Source organism: Emys orbicularis, chromosome 6 (genome assembly GCF_028017835.1).
Source record: "Emys orbicularis isolate rEmyOrb1 chromosome 6, rEmyOrb1.hap1, whole genome shotgun sequence".
NCBI classification, from domain to species: domain Eukaryota; kingdom Metazoa; phylum Chordata; order Testudines; family Emydidae; genus Emys; species Emys orbicularis.
In genome coordinates, this window is record NC_088688.1 from 36,607,929 (window position 1) to 36,616,590 (window position 8,662).

The following is an 8,662-nucleotide window of genomic DNA, read 5'->3' on the forward strand; positions in this document are numbered from 1 at the left end:
AATGTTCTGCTTGTGACATGAATTTCAGTGAAGACAGTGGTGGTCTCATTAGCTACACAGGTGCTCAAGTAACGATAGCAGTATAGCCCTATGGCTGAATGGTGTAGGACAGATAATGTTCTGTGCAACTCAGGAAGTAGAGGACAGAAAGCATAGCCCAGAAGGAGATGGGGCAAAAGTTGTTGAACCTTCCTGACTCTGGGCTTCAGGGACAGAGTAGCTCCTGATTCTAGTTTATGGCAACCTCCTCAGATACCACTGGGCTGCTCTTCAACCAATAATTGCCAGTGTGGAAGATTTCAGCCCCTCCTCCAAACCTGGACACACCCTGATACCAAGCACTATGAAGAGGATCACCATAAGGATGTATATGCTGACTCTAGTCTGCTCCTTCACCAGGGGAAAATTCCTCAGGGGCCATTGCAGTTTCTGTAGAGTCCCTGCATGCCACCATAGTAGTATAGGAAGCCTGGGCGGGGGAGTGGAATCGGGTCCAGTGATTTTTGTTTTAAAGACAAGTCACACCAGATACTCCATGCGCCACATCCAAGTAAGTACCATCTGCCATGCAGACTAATGCCAGTGGAAGTCTCTGCACTAGCAGTACATTCGTACCACTTTCTTGAGATAGGTTGATACTGAGGTGGGTTATCTTTCTTTAAATGTATTTTATATTTTTATTTTCCTCTTGGTTCCAGAGGAGGAAGTGCCACGATGGCACAAGATAAGCTCCTCACATGATATCCCAAAGGGTGTAGAAATAAATGGAAAGCTCAAGGTGATCCTGTTCCCAAGAAACTGAGCCCAGTTATACAGTTCCAGATAGATTCAGTAAGGTTCACAGGAGCATTTGGGTTCATCCATTACTAGTGCTTTGGTCAGCATTTAGAGTGAAATTCACCCAAGTGCAGAGGTGCCTGTGAAAGTTCTCTGCACACTTCAACTCCACAGTGAGGCTGTGAGCAAACAGGTTTATCCTGAGGCAGCCGTTGCCCCTCCCCTCTGCACACACAGAAGAGAGTCAATGCCAGTCCTGAAGTGGGGACCACCAGGTGTGCCATACTCAGTCCACACTTAGGTGGATCTAGTGGCTCAAAAACCCTGCCTAGCTTGCACACAGAGTCTGTGGCCCATCACAGCCATTATTCCAACACGTAGCCACAGAACACGAGGTGAAGTCCATCTTTCTCTACTCCCAACCCCTGCAGAGTTTTCCCCAGAAATCCAGTGACTCTAGTTTTGGGGGAGGAAAAAGGGAATTAATTTCACTTTTAATAATCAATCATGTGTAATCAATGTTATCCTTCCATTTGCACAGCTGGCCTCAGTGTTACGGGGCGTGACTAAAAGGCATTACATAAAATTCGTCCAAAACAGAGGTGGATTTACCATGAAACAAACAGTGCAGTGGCATGGGGCCCCCAGTGAGGGGGGGGGGGCCCAAAATGCAGGACAAATCTCATCTGACAACCTGCCCCCAAGTCCCTGCTGGCAGCGCAGCAGGGCTCAGGCAGGCAGGCCGCCTGCATTCCGTGGCCGGTGGTCCCACGCCGCTCCCGGAAGCTGACGGCTGCTGGCACATCTCTGCGTGCCCCTGGCAGGTGGGAGGCAGCTCCACACGCTGCCCCCACCCCAGGCAGCGCACAGAGACCCGCTGTCCCCCTCCCCCAAGGGGCACGTAGAGATGTGCCAGCAGCAGCCAGAAGGGCTAAGGCGGCTTCCTGCCCGCGGTGCCTCCCTCCCTCTGCACTGCTCCTGGAAGCGGCTAGCACGTCCCTGCGGCCCCTGGGGTGGTTTCTCCGTGCATTGCCCCCGCCCCGAGCGCCGACTCCGCAGCTCCCATTGGCCAGGAACTGCAGCCAATGGGAACTGCCGGGACGGCACCTGCGGGCAGCAGTGCACAGAGACCCCTGGACCTAGGAGCTGCTGCCAGAGGGGTGTGCCGGTCATTTTGGGAGCTGGGCCGCCCAAGGTAAGCACTGCCCCCCAACCCCTCCTGCACCCCAACTCCCAGCCCAGAGCCTGCACCCAAACTTCCTTCCATAGCCTGCACCGCTCACCCCCTCCCCCTCCCCAACCCCCTGTCCCAGCCCAGAGCCCACACCCAACACCCAAACTCCTTTCCAGAGCCCACACCCCTCCCCCTCCCACACCCCAACCCCCTGCCCCAGCCCAGAGCCCACACCCAGCACCCAAACTCCCTCTCAGAGCCCGACCCCCGTACCTCCTCCTGCACCCCAGCCCCCTACCCCAATCAAGGTACCTCACTTCATTGTCATTTACTTCCTATTACTTATAATATAGGAGGAGGATGAAGAAAAAAAGAATGAAAAACCAGGGGGTGGGGGAGATAAGAGAGAATGTTCTTTTTCTTGGCTGGGTCCCGAGGGGGTGAGGGAGCCGAAAATGAAGCTGCGCACAGGGTCCCACTAACTCTAAATCCGCCACTGGTCCAAAAAGTCAGATTTTAAATGAGTTTTTATCCTAGGGAAAAAGTATATAAAATAAAACCCCAAAGGTCATTGCTGGGAAAAATTCCCCATCTTCTCCCCTAGTAATCGTAACATGCTCTCTTCCAATTGGATGATTAGTAACAACCAGGCAAAACACATGTGGGCAGAAAATTACTGATCTATTCTTGCAGTTATATGCTAAACAAACATCTGCTTTATTATTTCTCCCTCAGCTGAAGGCTCTGTAAATAGCAGCCTTTCCACCCAACATATTTTGATCTGTAAACTAACAGCTGCCACAGAGAAGAGTCCAATCCCAGCCCTCGTGGATAAAGGCTATTAATGAAGACGGTGTGAACTGGGCTACTGGAGCTCCTGAGTGGGTGACAGTGTAGAGCAATATGCCACTTCCTTCCTTTTTAACAAAACAAAAAAAAAAAGTATGTTACCACCCCATAATCACAACTCTCAATCTTTTAAAATTAGACACTTTGTTCTAGAATTTAATCTGCAGAGAGTAAACCTGTGACACTCGGGTGGCAGACAGCTGTTTCTGTGACCAGAGTTCAGTGCCATGGCCACACCAGCAGATTTAAAGCACTGGATGTTTGCCAGTTTCACATATTAGCATTTGCATCTGTGAGCTTTTAGTTACATAGGGAGAGAGAGGAAAAGAAATGTTGGAAAGAGCATAAGAGATAACATCTTGGTAAGTGTTACCATTTGAGCCAGCTAAAGTGACCTGATACTGGTATCCTTTCCCCTTTCCTCTCAAAGTGGGTCACTTTATGTAGTTGTTTGTCTAGATGTTAAACTCTTAGGCCCCAATCCTGCAAACACTCATGCATGTTATTAACTTTGGCTACTCCCATGCATGAAGTGTTTGCAGGATAAGGCTTGAATTTGTTGTGACAATATAAAGGAGAGGGAATCTAAGTGGCAATCTGCAGTGAATGCATGACAACTGATACAAGCAATAACTGGCATTGTTAACCCTTTCAGCAGGACAGATTCTGCTCTTCCTTATAACCATAGGAACTGCCACATCAGGTCTGACCAGGAGCCCATCTAGCATGGCTTTCTGTTCCTAAGAGATGGCTGGAGCAGATGCTTCAAAGGAAAGTACAGTAAACCCTGTAATTATGAAAAGCATGCTACTAGAGGAACTTTCTTCCTAACCCCAGGCAATTAGCAGTGGGCTTGTGAATGACAACTGGGTATGTAAATGAGGTTGCTCAGGTGTACAGGATGGCCCACTGTTTTTATTTCAGGTGTGCAACAGTTACACTCAAATAAATAGCTTGCAAAATTGCTCCGTTACCCTTGCTCTGTATTCTGTCTCTTCCATGTGATGATGATATTATTATTTAGCAAAGACTGTGTTTTCAAGGTACCACACCTTGCTTACTGTCATCAGCAATTTCTTTTGTTTAAAGCTGAGGTTAAAGTTTGCTTTTACTGCCTTATAACTGCCCAGGACAAATTAATTTTTCATTTTAATCTTCTTGCAAAACACCTTGACCTGAGTCAAAAAGGGGAGAAGAACTGGGCAGAAAATTTTGAAATATCAGTTGAAAATAGAAGACATCTTTTAAAAAAATGTCTTCCCAATCAGCTCAATGATAAGGCACCATAACATTGCAACAACAACTAACTTAATAAGAACAAGGAATACAACTTTTATAAAAATGAGTAATCATTTATAAAATAGGAACTGGACAATATAATGCACATTTCCCTCATGATTTTAGTTGGATATGCAAGACACTGACATATTTTCTTATATAACCCTCAGCTTCACTACACTGTAGATGCCTGAAGAGGCTCTGTCATCATAATATATTAGCAAGTGCCTTAATTTCAGTTTTCTGTTCTATGGACAATTCATTAAAGGCTAGAAATCAAAACATACCAAGAAATGATTGATTCACTCTAAGAATGTAGCTCACAAAGATACAAGTAAAGTAGTGAAAGACTGTCCTCTGCCAATATATAAACACTTGGGAATCAGGAAATTCAGCATGGTGGTCACAGTTCTGTACTGCAGGGTATTCAAGCTCTCATAAAACAAAAAAAAAACCACACACCATGTTAATGTTTTCCTGTGGGCTGAAACTTTGTACCCAGGTTCCTTTACCAGGAGTAAAATTTGAGGAAGAGAAAAAATTCCCAATCTTTAAAAAAAATTACTAGTTATTAAACATACTCACAAAAAAACAGGATTTTACCATGTACCCTCCTCTGCTTGAGTTATTGCAGAAGACATCAAAAATCTCTGATCTAAATTAACATACACGATCATTTGTATTTTCATTCCGGTTATGGGGCTCCCAGTGATACCAGTGCATGTTTTGCTCAAAGATCAAGGGTAGAATTTGGTCCAGAGAATATCTCATCATAATACATTGTAAAGAATGGAAGCTGAACCTTCACTTCAAATTTCTATGCTTTATAGGACAAAAGAATCTCCTTTGTTGTTTTATAATGTTTTCCTCACTGCTGGGTATTCAGGTGATTTGCTGTGATTTGACCATACCACTGAGGACATTGGTTACCCTGAAGTTTAGCCAATGTTGGTTGGGTCTGTTTCTTCATTGGGGCAGAAGAGGCCTTTCTTCTGGACCACAGTCCAGACTATTTGACCAGAAGACAGCAGAAGGCTTTCTCTTCAACGGACAAGGACCTTCCAGTTTCAGGTTATGTGGACAGGGAGTCAGTAACTCCAAGGTGACATGTGTAGTCAGGTATAGTTCCAGCAGCTACCATATTTCTTGTACATGCCAACATGGGAGTTTCCTTCTCCTCCCACTAGGTCACCTATGCTTAGTAGTGAAACCACTTTTTCTATTTGTAACCAGGAGCTAATTCCAATGGCTCCATGAATCCTGGAAACAGGCTGGGGCTTACAACTGTCTCAATCTGTTTTTACTGTCACAGATGATTCTTTCCTAATGCCCATAACAGATACTTGGCACTCACTATAGGGTAAATTTGCTTACCCTGCCAACAAACTCTTACTTTAGGTGTATATATTACTCAGGGCAAATGGCTGTGTGCCCAATCCCTCTGTATTATTAGATGTAAATGCAGGGCGTAATCGAAGGTGGACCATGTAAGAGTCAGGCTTTACCCAATTATTGATTCCACTTAACTATCAAATGATCAAAAATCAGCATAGGAATTATATCTTCGCTTCTTGTATTTGTTTCTTTTTAATTACTTATGTGTCTCCATCCTCATATTGTCTGCCTAGATAGATACAATAGAAAGATGACATTTTATAAAAGAGGGGGGAAATTGAGAATAACTATTTCTGTAAATAATCACTTACTGAACACTACCTTAAACTGAACTATCAATAGTCTCATGAATAGAAACCTTTGTACCATGAACAGAAACATCACAAGAAAGCAGAGTGCTTAAAGCTGGGACAGCAAGTCAGTTATGAACTTCATGAAGTAAAAGGTTGACAATGCCACAGTTCTATTTTACTGTAGGTCCCAATCCTGCAAAGCATTAAAGCTTGTGCTTAACATTAAGCTCGGATATGAGTGGTCCCATTGCTTAAGTGATTTCCTACATCAGGGCCTTTGCTATCTCAATTATAGGTGCTGTAAAAATGACCAAGATAGCTAGAGCAGACTATCACAGATCAGACTCATGCCATCCTCCAGCACATCAGCAAGGAGGGCTGATACCACTGAAGGTGAAAGAGGGGTTTTGTAATCTAAGGCTAGGTCTACACTACCCGCCTGAATCGGCGGGTAGAAATCGATCTCTCGGGGATAGAATTATCGCGTCTCGTCGGGACGCGACAATCGATCCCCGAATCGACGTGCTTACTCCACCAGGGGAGGTAGGAGTAAGCGCCGTCGATGAGGAGCCGCGGAGGTCGATTTTGCCGCCGTCCTTACAACGGGGTAAGTCGGCTCCGATACGTCGAATTCAGCTACGCTATTCACTATTCGCGTAGCTGAATTTGCGTATCTTAAATCGACCCCGCCCCCCCCCGTAGTGAAGACCTGCCCTAAGACTCCAGTCGCTCTCTCCTTACATTCACAAGGCATTTCCATGTTTTCCACATCTTCCAGTAGCCCAGTGACTACTTGGAACATCTCTATTCAGGTCATTGCCAACCTCTCATGGGGATACTGTCAGTTACCAATGTTAGAAAATATCTACAGACTGGCATTGCTGGTTTCTGCAGTAGTCACCAATCACTTTGATGTCAACCATCAAGGTTTCCCCAAACTCCACCATATGCATGCCATAAAACATCACTGAATTTTTGGCTTCCTGACAGTTGTGCTTAGGATATGATTTTTTAAAAAAAATTTTTAAGTCTTTGGCCTGAAATTTCCATAGTAGGAACAGCAACTTGTGACTGAACATTGCTTATTTTCCATTAGCCTGTCCCTTTTTAAAAACAACACAAAGTTTACGGGGGCTGCAGCACTAGTGATTGCTGAGGTGTGTAGTTCTTTTATATAACAACTCCACTCTGAGTGGACTTAGAGCAGGGGCGGGCAAACTTTTTGGCCTGAGGGTCGCATCGGGTTTCATAAATTGTATGGAGGACCGGTTAGGGGAGGGGGTCGTGGCCCGGCCCCCACCTCCTATCTGCCCTCCCCCCCAGGACTCCTGTCCCATCCAACCCCCCTTGTTCCATGACAGCCCTGCCCCTGATCACCACCCTGAACTCCCCTGCCCTCTATCCAAGCCCCCCCTCCCCCCCCCCCCGCTCCCTGCCCCCTTACCATGCTGCCTGGAGCACCGGTGGCTGGCAGTACTACAGCCGCGCCGCCCGGCTGGAGACGGGCCACGCTGCCACCACCGCCACCGCACAGCACAGAGCACCGGGTCAGGCCGGGCGCTGCCCCAGAAGCTCACAGCCCCGCCGCCCAGAGCATTGCGCCGGCGGCGGAGCAAGCAAGCTGAGGCTGAGGAGGAGGGGGGACAGCAGGGGAGGGGCCGGGGGCTAGCCTCTCGGGCCAGGAGCTCGGGGACCAGGCAGGACAGTCCCATGGGCTGGATGTGGCCCACGGGCTGTAGTTTGCCCACCCCGGACTTAGAGGGTATGGCAACACAACAAAGAAAAACCCACTGCTGGCCTGTGTCAACCAACTCGGGCTCGCATGGCTAGGGCTGTAGGCCGTTTCATTGCTGTGTAGACTTACAGACTTGGGCTGGAGCCCAGGTGCTAGGACTTTTACAGAGGAGTTGGACAAGTTCCTACAGTGAAGTATATTACATTATGGGACATGAATAGATTTCTGCCTCTCTTCCTGGACTGAAGCTATTTATGTATTTTAGAGCTTGATACTGCCACCCATCACCATGTAAAATCAATAGCAGTAGTTAAGTCCCTAGTGGACTTCATGGAGTCTCCAGCACTTCTTCCCTTTTGGGGTCAAAACTTTGCTTGGGGTAGGGTTTGTTTGGGGGAAGGGGCTGGGAAGAGTGTTCATACTGTGAGTGTTACTTTCTGGAAAGGCTTTCTCAAAGAGGAAGGTTTTGCAATGTTTCCTAAAGATAGGAGGACTCTGGATTCACCTGATCCCCAGTAGAAGATTGTTCCATAACTGGATCCCCAAAGTAATTATTCCCTTTTCTTCAAAACTCTCCCTACAAAGTGAGCTTTGGTTAATAATAGGGTTTTTATTAGACTATTTGCTTCATAGCAGGCTTTTTATTAGATTATTTGGGGCACTGGACAGTCTGTGTTATGCAAAAGGGGATTCCATAAATACTGATCCATGGATGGTCCCATGACATATAGCTCATCTATCCCTCTGTGTTCAGTTTCATCAAATCAGAGAGCCAACTGCTCTCCTGACTTGAGCAGACTAGAATGCACCCCTTTTGTACCAGTTTACATTAGGTGTTCTTGATTCCTGACTAGATCAAAATCTCTGCAGAGGCCCTGCATTTTAAGTATTCTGTGCCCATACCAGAGTGGCACAGTGACACAGAGCACTCCTGTAAACAGCATTAAAAAGTTCAGACAGATGTACTTTATTACACAGTAGCGCATAAGCTAGCAGCATAATGGAAACCTCGTTGAACTATTTCACATTCTTTTGCCAAAGTGCCACACAGCAAGGTGGTGTATAAATACTTCATTGATCAGTGGGGGCCTTTTGGGCCCAAGTGTTTGTATAAAAGATTAGTTGATCCATCTGGTCCAGTATCCCATATCTGAGACAGGC